At 41.6% G+C, this 12,133-nt stretch overlaps 1 long non-coding RNA gene across 1 annotated transcript; it reads left to right on the top strand.

Annotated features, from left to right (window-relative positions):
* The first annotated feature begins 263 nt into the window (after nucleotides 1–263).
* On the top strand, nucleotides 264–12,107 carry LOC125753425 (uncharacterized). The gene is made up of 2 exons (XR_007405259.1): nucleotides 264–1,119; nucleotides 11,729–12,107. It is a non-coding gene; the product is annotated as an uncharacterized LOC125753425 (long non-coding RNA).
* Nucleotides 12,108–12,133: the final 26 nt, after the last annotated feature.

The raw sequence follows: 12,133 nt of genomic DNA, 5'->3' as shown, positions 1-12,133 counted from the left end.
CACTGGTCACCGCTGGGTAAGTTAAAATGAGAACCCCCCACATCATCCGTGTTAATATTTGGTCTTGTTGAATGGCAACCTGAACAAATCGTGTCTTTTCCCGGTGAGGCCAGGGATACAGCTTTCACGTTCAGGTTAGTTCTTGGCCTCCCACCATCCACATTCTGACTGTCTTGGGCCTTACAGAATGTTGTCATTTCCTCCTCACCTTGAACCTTGATACAGTTGACCCTGGGGCAGTTCATGTGACTGCACTCCTAAGGGTCTTGTGCTGTGGCCCAGTATCTCCACTCCCAGGACTCTGTCAGATGAAATGATCAGAGATGCCGGTGAATATTTATTCCTAATATAGATTTACTTCTAATAGTGAGAAAACGGGTACAACCCAAATGTCTGCAAAGCGAGAAATGGCTAAAATGTTTTGATAAGTTGTATGATGAACTATGTCTCTATCAGGATGTTAATATCAAAGGATATTTATCAACGTAACTTGTTTCTAACTTAGCTTTAACTAAAAATCATGAATGAAAGTTCTACTTGAAGTATGATCAATTTTGTATGTCACATATATGTATATCTGTGCATGTGTATTTATATACAACAATGACACACTATTTGGTTGCCTCTGGGTAGTAGAAATACAGGTATTTGTTTATCTCTGTAGTTTTTCATGAACTTACATCTATTTTATATCATAAGTGAATAAATATTATTACAAAATACATGAAAAATGAAAGTGCTTCTTAGCACTATAACTGATGAAAAGGGAAGCTGGAAGAACGTAAATGGTTAACAATGTGGGAACGGTTAAATAAATGAAAGTACACGCATATGTCCCATCTCCACTGATGGCCACACCTCCAGCTCCTGGCTCCTGAACATGCAGGAATGTACCTGGTCACTCAGGCCTGGAATCACTCCCAGACTGCTCCTCTCTGCCCTCTTAAGATCCTGCTGCCTGTGATGATATGACCATTGACCTCTTACCTGCTTGGACGTGACTGCCGGCATTTCTTCTTTGTTTGGGAGAGCCCTACTTCTCCTGCCCTGCAGCTCAGAGGAACTGGCCCTCCTGCGCTCCATTAGGTGTGGTCCTCAGATACCAACGTTGCCAGTCAGGTACTCTATCCCCTTGGCCAACAGTGGCTGTTTCAGCTGAGGCAACCAGAATCCTTGCTGATAATGTTCTTCAGAAGCCACCAGGAAAACTGCTATCTCCTCCTTTGGGATCAAGATCTATAAAGATAAGCCAGAGAGTCTTATGACCAGCTTTCTTTCAAGAAAATCCCCATATTGTCCACAGTGGAGAGAACGATACTAACACAGATGAAGAGAGAGGAGAGATAACTATTAGGAAAGTCCTAAGGACATTGCTTGAGCCCTTGGATGCAGTAGTGATGGAAATTCTTTTTATTTTCCTCAGTTAATACATTTCTCCTCCCTTTCCTCCTTCCCTTCCTACTTCCCTGCTTATCTATCTTTAAAAACAGTTCCTTTTTCTGGTGTTAATTTTTTTTCTTCTTGAACTTGTTTGAGAAATGACTCTGTCACTTGTAACTAGAGTTCTGACTCAGTTACCCTACCTTGGATTTGACGATCTGGCTTTTGGGAAGCAACCACTTGGCTCTTACATGCTAAGCAAGTCTGGCCTCTTTCTAGAGAAACTCTTAACTCGGAGGGCCTGGCTTTATATAGAACTTTCCCATCTATTTCTGGACATTTTCTGTCTTTAGTGGCTGGAAATTTCTTTCCTCCCTACCAGAAAGAGAGTGAGATCAGACATACATCATTTAATATTTTAAAAGCACTAAAAATTGTTTTGAAAGGATTGTTAATGGCATGGAAAGATTATTGTAATACATGACCTCAATTATTTTAAGTATGTAATAGCTAGCTACAGAAAAATACTAGAAGGAAATATATCAAAATATTAATGGTAGTTATATTTGAACAGTAAGATTATAGGTGATTTATACCTTACATTTTCTAATTTTATAAGCGGACATGCAATTATTTTGTGGTTAGAAAATAATAAGAGTTATTAAAATAAATACATAAGTTAGACATTCATCCTAAGGACAATTTTGTAGTCATTAGAAAGAATATTTTGAAGACATTTCAGTGACATTGAAAAAATGCTCAGAACAGTTAGGTGGACTGAACTATATATAGCACAGATCTCAACTATTTTAATTATACATATATTTAAAGATTTTTACTTTTTCTAAAGATTTATTTATTTATTCATGAGAGACATGCAGAGAGAGGCAGAGACATAGGTAGAGGGAAAAGCAGGCTCCTTTCAGGGAGCTCCATGCAGGACTCAATGTGGGACTCGATCCCGATCCCAGGATCGTTCCCTGAGCCAAAGGCAGATGCTCAACCGCTGAGCTGCCCAGAGGTCCCTAAAGATTTTTATTTTTAAGTTATCTCATCACCCAACGTGGGGCTTGAACTTACAACCCCGAGATCAAGAGGTGCTTGCTCTCCCAACTGAGCTAGCCAGGCACCCCTATTTTATTATAATTATAAAAAAATTCTGATTCTGAGAGTTGGAAAAAAAACAAAAACCATGATTTCTTGATTCAGAGATAACAACTAATAATATGTTGAAGCAATTTCTTCAGTCATTTCCTATGCATCTATTTTTGAATCTATAATTAAAATAAACGAGACACCTAGGTGGCTCAGTGGTTTAGCGCCTGCCTTTGGCTCAGGGTGTGATCCTGGAGTCCCAGGATCAAGTCTCACATCGGGCTCCCTGAAGGGAGCCTGCTTCTCCCTCTGCCTGGGTCTCTGCCTCTCTCTCTCTCTCTCTCTCTCTCTCTGTGTCTCTCATGAATAAATAAATAAAATCTTAAAAAAAAAATAGTTGAGGGATGCCTGACTGTCTCAGTCAGTAGAGCATTCAACTCTTGATCTCAAGGTTGTAAGTTCAAGCCCCACGTTGGGTGTTGAGATAACTTAAAAAAATTAAAAATAAGAACTTGGGATGCCTGGGTGGCTCAGTTGGTTAAGCATCTGCCTTCGACTCAGGTCAGAGTCTCAGGGTCCTGGGATTGAGCCCCACCATGGGCTTGCTGCTCAGCAGAGAATCTGCTTGTTCATCTCCCCCTGTGCTGCCCACCCACCTTGTGCATGTGTGTGTTTTTCTTCTCTCTCTCTAATAAATAAATCTTTAAAAAACATATAAATAAAAACTTAAATTATAATAAAGCAGTAGAATGTTACTCTGGTGGAGAAAAGGTTTGCCCCTTTGATATCAGAAGCTCTACACCTTTTCTCCTTTTCCCAGGTAAGGGGCTGACGTCCCCTCTGTCTTTGCTAAAGGAAGTAGTAGATTGGGGTCAGTTTCTATTCTGGGCAGAAACTGAGGTCTTATAAACTTCACAGAGATGATTCCGTCTACTTATAGCCAAAGTTTCCCCCTGCTTTATCTCCCAATTTAGCTGTGCAACACACACACATTTGTTTATTTACCAGCAATTAAAGCAGAATTTCTCAGAAAGGAAGGAGCTAAATCTGGGAATGCAGGAAAAGAAAAATATTTACATGACATATCTCAGATGCAAACCATGTTTTGCATTGTGCTAATTTAATTTAATCTTTTCAAAATCCTTGTGGAAAAAAAAATACCATCATTTCCCTCTGATTAATAGATTAGCCAAACAGAGTCTTAGAGAACTTGGAAGTAACTTTACCAGTTCACACAGTCAGTAAGTGGTAGAAGTAGAATTTGAAGCAAGGCAATCTTATTCTAGGGCCTGAGCTGTTAACCGATGTGTATGTGGCAAACTGTGGTAATATTCATCATGAGTTTCGTATTAACTCTGTTGGTGAAGCCCTTGGAAAGCGTGGTTAAGGAGAAGTTTCCATTCTTTTTCTGTGTTCATTATTATCTGATTCTTTTTTTTTATGATTCTTTGCCATTTCTCGATGTTCGCTTGTATAAGATTCATAACTGATACACAACAGAATGAAGAATCTCTTGGATCCAAGATTTTAAAAATAATTGTAGGAAGAGCTCAATTTATCTGTAATTGACTGGAGCTCAGACTTTAAATACAGTGTTCAGCAGTTATGTGTGTAGTTTTAGATATTTCTGCTCCTACCAGCTACTGTATAGATCTGTGTAGGCAGAGGAAACAAGGAAGAAAATTCTCTACTTTGCTGTCTGTAGAGCTCTAGATATATGTTATGGTTTCCCCTCACTTTGTTCTGTGTTGCTGGGGTATGGAGCAGTTTAAGGATCACCTCAGGGTTCCTGTTTGTTTTTTGGTTAGGGAGCAACTTTGAATTTAAGACTTACCTGAAGAAGTGATCTCCCTTTTGTCCAAATTATTGCTAGTGTGGTGCTACTTTTGAGGGCTCTGATTAGAGTTACCGTGGTTCTGCCTTTGACTTTTTCATATTCATATGAGTGGGAAACCTGTTCCAAGGAGCAGGGAGGAACAGTGGAGTCAGTGCAGAGCCAGAAAAGAGCTGTCAGAGAGGCGAGGGAAGCAGGGGCTTCTCCAGTTGCCTGGAAGAGAAACATTCTAGAGGTTCTAGAGGTGTTCGATGGTTCTAAATGTTAAAGACAGGTTAAGAAGTTAAAAACCAAGGAGGGGCACCTGGGTGGCCCGGTCTGTTAAGCATCCGACTCTTGGTTTCAGTTCAGGTCATAATCTCAGGGTCTTGAGATCAAGCCCCTGGTCAGGCTCCATGCTGAGTGTGGAGTCTACTTAAGATTCTCTGTCACTCTCCTTCTGCTCCTCCCCCTGCTCGCATGCATCCTCTCTCTCTGTCTCACAAATAAATAAAATCTTAAAACAAAACTAAGGAAAGAATGTTGGCTTTCTGGAGCAAATTCAGAAGAGAGGTGGACCTAGAATTCAGGCTGCAATGTGGCTAGGAATGAGTGGGAAGTAAGGACCTGAATGACTCCAAGTGGAGTCTTCTTTGGCAGAGAAGGGCACCTGGGAAGTTTAAGAATGTAACAGAATTGAGGGAGTGTGTGCACCTGTGTGTGTGCATGCACATGTGGATGCAGGAAAGGAAACAGCTGGGCAGGTTTATAAGTTGAGCAAGAAGCAACACATCAAGAGAGAAGAGAGGAAGGGAAGAGTACCAATGAGCGTTACTGAGAGCGGACAGTTGTAGACACGGTGCTAGGTGATGGGACCTATGAATGTGCTTTCATAGTCTTTGGTTCATTTAGTGCACACGGCAGGCAACCTTGGGAGGGAAGTGAGGCTCAAAGAAGGTGAGTGATTTGCCCAAGATCACGTAGCTGTTATTTGGGCAGATGGAACAGATCTTTCTGACTCTGAGGGCACATAAGTTCTATTCATGAAAGAGGGAAAGAGGAAAGGACATTTAGTGCCGAGGGGTCCTAGAGGAAGTAGTTTGAGTGGGGAAAAAAAAAAAAAAAACATGGGTTAGTAAGATAGAGGGTCACATTTACCCCAGAGGCAAAGGAAGATGGAATCGGAAAATACCGTAAGAGGGATTAGAACGTAATCTCATTTTATTTCCTGGATAAAAATAGCCTATGTAGCTGGCATATATATTCAGGTAGGTTCCTAGGAGACCATTGATGATTCCCTTAAGCTTATCGTGATAGAATCCTATCGTCTCCTTTTTTATTCCCTTATTGTGCCGGGTTTTGGTCATCCCCCAAGTGATCTCAAATCCCCCCCAGCTCCCCACCCCTGTGTCCTTGAATGACTGCATACACCTATAGCTCTTCCTTTTACCTGGACTTCCCTTCCTCCTCTATTTATGAGTATGGAAATGGACACCACTCCTTAATTGACAAACCGATAAATACTGAGAATGAATGAATCCCATTCAAGGATTTGGTCTCTCAATTTTTATCTACTAGATTGTTGTTAGATTACGTTAGCTGGGGCATGTGAAATACCAGAATTTTTAAACGAAATCTCTTAAAAGATGAGCAACAAATTACAACTGAGCTTTTATTTCATCTAAGTCATTCTAGTTGAAATTCGCGACCTACTTTATCTTATGTTCTGTTGCCATAGTGCTTAGGTTAAATGTGTAACTAAAGAAAATTGATTTCCAGTGCAAATCTTAATTTTTATTGTGCCCTGCAGTTCTGCATAGATGATATATGTATGATAAGTCTTACATTTAGAAGATTCCAAGGGGAGTTTTGAGAGTTTACATATTATGGCCTCTATCCGTGGATATTAAGATAATATGTTTTCTGTAGATGTGTATCATTTTCTTAAAAAAAAATAAGTGACTTTATGAATATCCTTAGGCACAAAAGAAACAGGATTTTCTGATTGCCTCAGAAACAGTCTCCAGTGGGTCAGTCAGTATTTGCTAAAAAGGAAAACAATATTTATCTTGGAAAAGTATAAACCTCAAGCTCAAAGACAAATGCTTGTCTCGCAGATGTTTTAATGCCTCATTTGATTTAAAAATCTACTTTGGGGACGCCTGGGTGGCTCTGTCAGTTAAGCTTCTGCCTTCTGCTCAGGTCAGTCCCACTGTCGGGCTCCCTGCTCTGCGGGGAAGCTGCCTCTCCCTCTGTCCTTCCCCCTGCCCCCCATTGTGCTCTCTCTCTCTTCTCTCTCGTGGGCCCAGATGCTCTCTTTCAAATAAGTAAGACCTTTAAAAATCTATTCTACAGTAAAGTGAGCACTCAGAATTCTTAGGACCTTATCTTTATATATATAAAAAAAAAATAATACACAATTGGCACACCTCTCCTGTCTATGGCGGGGTATGTGTTTGGTGGGTGGGGGGAGGCCTGGCCAAGCCTACGGGGCCAACATTCCCCAGCATCCTCTGTAAATGGGCACGTTTCTTTCTGAATGGTGAGGCTTTTTTCATTACACCTGTGATATCAGAATTTGCTAAGTGTTGAGAGCAACTAAAGCGTCTTTTGTTACATTAATGACTTTTGGAACGCCACTAGGTAAACCTGGAATGGGGGCTGCTTGCCGGGGGAACCAATCATGATTAGAGGATGAGACCTTTCGGTCCCACCCCTGACCTCTGGAGAGGGGAGACAGGCTGGAGGTTGAATCAATCACTGGTGGCCAATGATTTAATCAATCAAGCCTCTGTAATGGAGCCTGCATAAAAACCCCAAAGGAGGGAGGTTTGAAAAGCTTCCAGGTTGGTGAACCGGAACGTGTCCAACCTGCCAGCTCCTGAGTCCACGGGGACTGAAGCTCTCGTGTTCAGGATCTTGCCCCAGGTATCTGTTCGTCTCATTCATTTGTATCTTTCAATATCCTTTGTAATAAACTAGTAATCTAAGGAGTAAACTGGCTTTCTGAGTTCTGTGAGCTGCCCCAGCAAATTAATCAAACGGGTGGTGGGGGGGGGGGGTCACGAAAGTATCGAATTTATAGCTGGTTTGGTATCTGAAGTGGGAGCAATCTCACGGGGCTGAGCCTTTAACCTGGGGGATCTGACACTGTCTCCAGGTATATAGTGTCAGAACTGAGTTCAGGTTGGGGAACTCTTGGTCAGTGTCTGAGGAGAACTGAGTTAATTGCTTGGTGGTGTGGAAAAACACACGTTCCAACGCCTTGAAAATTTTTTCCTGTGTTGAATACATTCAAGTGTCCATAAATGTGGGAATTTATGGGGCCGATTAAACCCCAAAGATGTTGTGTTTGGCTTATATAATTCACTTATTGCAGTTCTAAAAGAAAAAGACCCCACTATTTCCTCCTACTACCAACACTTCTGACTCCAATATGTGGGTTTTCCACGCTAAGCTATTCTCTGACGTTCAGTAGAAACCAACTGGGTGTCCTACAGTTTCACTCACTTCTGACACTAACTGCCTAGAGTTAGTTTAGTTTTGTGGGGCTGAACCCTCATCCTGTGAGTCTAAAGCCCACATCAGATCCTAATCTCAAATCCCAAATTGTCATCAGTGCTTCTGACCAACTGGCTAAAATCAAGGGTTCCCACAAACCCTTACTCCACTTTAATAACTTGTGAAGAACGGCGCCCAGAACTCAGGAAAGTGCTTTACTTAAGGTTTGCTGCTTTATTATGATGGATGCAACTCTGGGGCAGCCCCATGGAAAAGATGCATAAGGGCAAAGTGTTCAGGAAAAGATACAGGGCCGCCTCCGTGCCTTCTCTGGGCACCCCACCTTCCCAGCAAAGGCTCTTTGAATCCCATTAAGGGTTTTTATGGAGGCTCCCTTGCGCAGATATGATTAAGTCCTTAGCCATTGGTGATTCACTCTCCAGCTCCTCTTCACTCTATCCTCCCCAGAGGTGGTGGTGGGGTGACGTTGGAAGTTCTAATCCTCTAATCCTGAGGTTGGTTCCTCGCACAGGAAGCTCCCATCCTGGAAGAGCCAGCTCATTAACATAAACTCAGGTGTGGCTGAAAGGGGCTTATAAAAAAAACAAGAGATCCACCTCTCCCCTGTATCACTCAGGTAATTCCAAGGATTTCAGGAGTTGTGTGTCAGGAAGCTGGGCAGAGACCAAGTACGTATTTTGTATTAAGTCACAGGTTACTTGTCTGGATCATGTATGCATTTGATTTTGTTACCTTTGCCTTAAACATTTTGGGGAAGAGGTGATAGATAAGCTATGTTGAACACCATCTCTTTCATTTGCAGGTAAATATTTTTATATTGCCTATTTTACTATATTTCTAACCTGTTTTCGTTTTTGCTTCACTGCAGGTGTTGTTCAGGCTTAGAGGGAGATGAGAAAGCCCTGAGGCCCATTGAGCATCTAAATTTCCCTTTCTTTAATTTATGGCTGCTGATGATTTATGGTTTTTGGTTTTTGCCTCTTAGTTGGCTTTGTTTCTGCACACCTCTAATAACTGTTTCTTTCTAACATTTTCACACTCCTTGAGACCGACTCCTCTGTGAGGCCAGGCTTGGTCATGAGTTTTGTCTATGGGTTTGGTGCAGGATCCTATCTGTGCAGGGTTGTGCTGGTTAGAGCTGCAGTGTGGCATCACTCTGCATGGCAACTGGCACACGAGAAGCTACCCTCGGCTGTTTGCTCAAAACAGGGCTTCAGCAGAGCAAACACTTAGACCTTGAGATTCTGCTGGTACGGAGGAGACCAGAACTCCTGCACGGTTATGAGTGAAAATCCTGGAGTCCGATTGCCTGGGGTTCAGAACTTGACTCCACCAATTACTGGCTGTGGGATCTTAAGTGAGCTACTTTGCTAATCTGTGCCTCTGTTTCTTCATCTGAGAAATGGGATAATATATACCTCCTAGAATTGAATTAGATGATATATCAAGAACCTACCATAGAGCTGGATGTATAACAAAGACTCAAACATTGGTTATTATAATCATAATGATGATTATTTGGGTACTTCTAAGATTCTAGCATAGTACCTTTCATAGTAGCTTTTCAATAAATCATAGCTGAATGAAGAGATGAACCAATGAATTAATCACATACCAGTGCCTGAAATATGTAGTTTGAGTAAATCCTTTCTCAGGTGGGACTTTAAAATATACCTAGAAACTAATAGAAGTGTTTCATCTCTTCTTTCAAAAATCCTTTCCATAATGAGATTTGCATTTCAAATGGACTTTGTAAAATGGAGAGCTTCTCCCCTCCACTCCTACCCCAGAGTAGCCCATGATGATTCATCTGTTATTTTTCATACGGTCCCAGTGAAAAGCTGGGTTTTTCTTTACTGGCTAGGGAATTTGCAGTGTCTGTCACAAGAAAGGTGTATTAATTTTTAACTTGTTGGATTTTCTTCCACGAAGCCATCAGCAGTGGATGAGAGAAACTTGTTTTCTATGTCCCTGCCAGAAATAAATATTTCTTTAAATTCCACCCCCCTCTTTTTTTTCTAATCTAAGTACGAAGTGATACAATGGAAATGTTAAGCTTTAAATTCACAGAGCAGAATCAAGCTGGGATGGAATCAAGTCCATCTGGTTCCTTCCTAGAGTTGAACTATATTGAAATAGCCAAAATATATTGTGGATCTTTGCACAGAATCTATTGCTTACCCTTCCTTTTTTTTTTTTTTTTTTTTCTTTTTAAGCACACTTTGCTTGTCTAAGTGCCATGGCCACATGTGCTACATATAGATGATCCTTAGATTTTTGGGTTCCTTAGTTCCTTCAAAAGGAACTAGATTGCATTTGGTATAAGAACACACTGTCCCATACTTCGAGCATGCTATCTTCATGTCTTCATTGTTAAAATTACCGAAAAACCTTCTCTGTCGTTAGCATTATTGGTTCCATATTTCTTTATCTTACCTCCATTAAAAAGTTGAAATTCCTAATATTTTAGATTCTCTTCTATTTATCTTTAGTTCTTATTCCTGTTTTGCAAAGTGTATTAATTCTAGGCTACCTTCTTTGATCCTTCCCATAATGTTTCTTTTATCTACTTAACATTTCAAACTTATAGCTTACCTATTTTGTTTAAATACTTTTCTCAGGTGTAATTCTTAATTTCATCGTTTCTTATTTTCTTTTAAATATCCTGGTATCTGTCCCTTTTGACCTTACAGTTCTCTGATTTTTATCTTTTACCATCCTTGGCTTATAAAAAGTAAACAAGAAATCTAGGTATAGAGACAGATGCAGAAGATTTTGCTGATGAATTGGTCACAGATGGAGAGGGAAAGAAGCATTAGTGTTGAAAAATAGCATTTTAGCCTGAACGAATGAGTAGAAAAAACTGAGGGGGGGGGGGTGTACGTTGGAAGAGAAAGTTTTTCTTCCACCACCATTGCATAATAAAAGAGCATTTTTACCATTTGAAAGGGATGTAATGCAGATCTTTTTAAATGAATACTTAAATTTCTGGAAAAAAAAATCACTAAATGGTCTATTCTTTTCTTATTTTGCTGCTATTGATGAAAGCTTCCGGCATTTATTAGAAGCTTATATTTCAAGAAAACTCCCTCTGGTACTTAGAGAATAGAGAATAGGCTGAAAAGTTGAAGACCGGAAGCTCCATTAGAATGGAAACCGTGTAAATCATTCGCAATTTAGTAGATCTTTCATCTTAATCTCATCTAATCTGTTGATAGGGAAGCTGAAGGCTGGAGAAGTTTGCCTCCTGCCAGTAATGTAGATGAAAGAAGTTTTTGCTCTGATTGAAGTATTTAAGATTAGTTGTTTATGTATGTATTTATGACAGAGCGGGTCCACAGCGCAAGCAGATGGAGGGCCAGAGGGAGAAACGGACCCACTGCTGAGCAGGGAGCCCCTGGTTGGGCTCCATCCTAGGACCCTGGGATCATGACCTGAGCAGAAGGCAGACCCTTAACCAACTGAGCCACCTAGGGGCCCCTGGTTGAGTTTTTTGTTTTTGTTTTTTTTAAAGAAAAAGTGATAATGCAAGGAGTTAAAAATGGTATGTGGTGGTTCTAACAGGCCTACTCAATTTTCTGAGCTTTAGAGGAGGCCTGCCTAGCCACCATGTTCTTTACTTAGTTTTATGTCTTACTTAGCATGGCTGTGGAGTCCACATTACTGTAAAGATCGCGTTGGGATAAAGTAATAAAGTTGTGGGCGGCCCAGGCGGCTCGGCGGTCTAGTGCCGCCTTCAGCCCAGGGCGTGACCCCGGGGTCCCGGGATCGAGTCCCGCGTCGGGCTCCCTGCATGGAGCCTGCTTCTCCCTCTGCCTGGGTCTCTGCCTCTCTCTGTCTCTCATGAATAAATAAAATCTTAAAAATCACTTTATTATTATTTTTTTTAAGTGTATTATCTTATTAAATATTCATCAGGGAGGCCAAGAGCTCCTCAGAAGCTGAAGTGCCGCCTCTTCCGTGGAAAGGTCGACTGTGATTTTTGTCGACGCCCTGGAGACCAGCTCTGCTGCGCGCTCCCTTCAGGTTCTCCACCGGATGTGCTTGTCCAGGCTTCTGAGGCTGCGTAAGGAGATAATGGGTGCGTGAAGGAGAAAGGACTGAACGCGGGTTTAGCTACACCATCCTCCTCCCCTTCCTCCTGCAGTGCCCCGGGGCGCTACCCGCAAGCTCCCCGAACGGCCGGCTCGGACCCGAGGCCAGGGCGCCTTCCGACTTGGGAATTCCGTCGACCTGGGAAGCCTGACGGGCCCTGAGAAGTGGGATGTCAATAAAGTTTTTGTTTAAAAAAAAAAAAGCCTGCCTGACACCAGAAAGCCCCGC

This window comes from Canis lupus, chromosome 23 (assembly GCF_003254725.2).
Source record: "Canis lupus dingo isolate Sandy chromosome 23, ASM325472v2, whole genome shotgun sequence".
In the NCBI taxonomy this organism is placed as follows: Eukaryota; Metazoa; Chordata; class Mammalia; order Carnivora; family Canidae; genus Canis; species Canis lupus.
The sequence above is the reverse complement of the archived record's forward strand: the minus strand, read 5'-3'. Positions and strand labels throughout refer to the sequence as shown.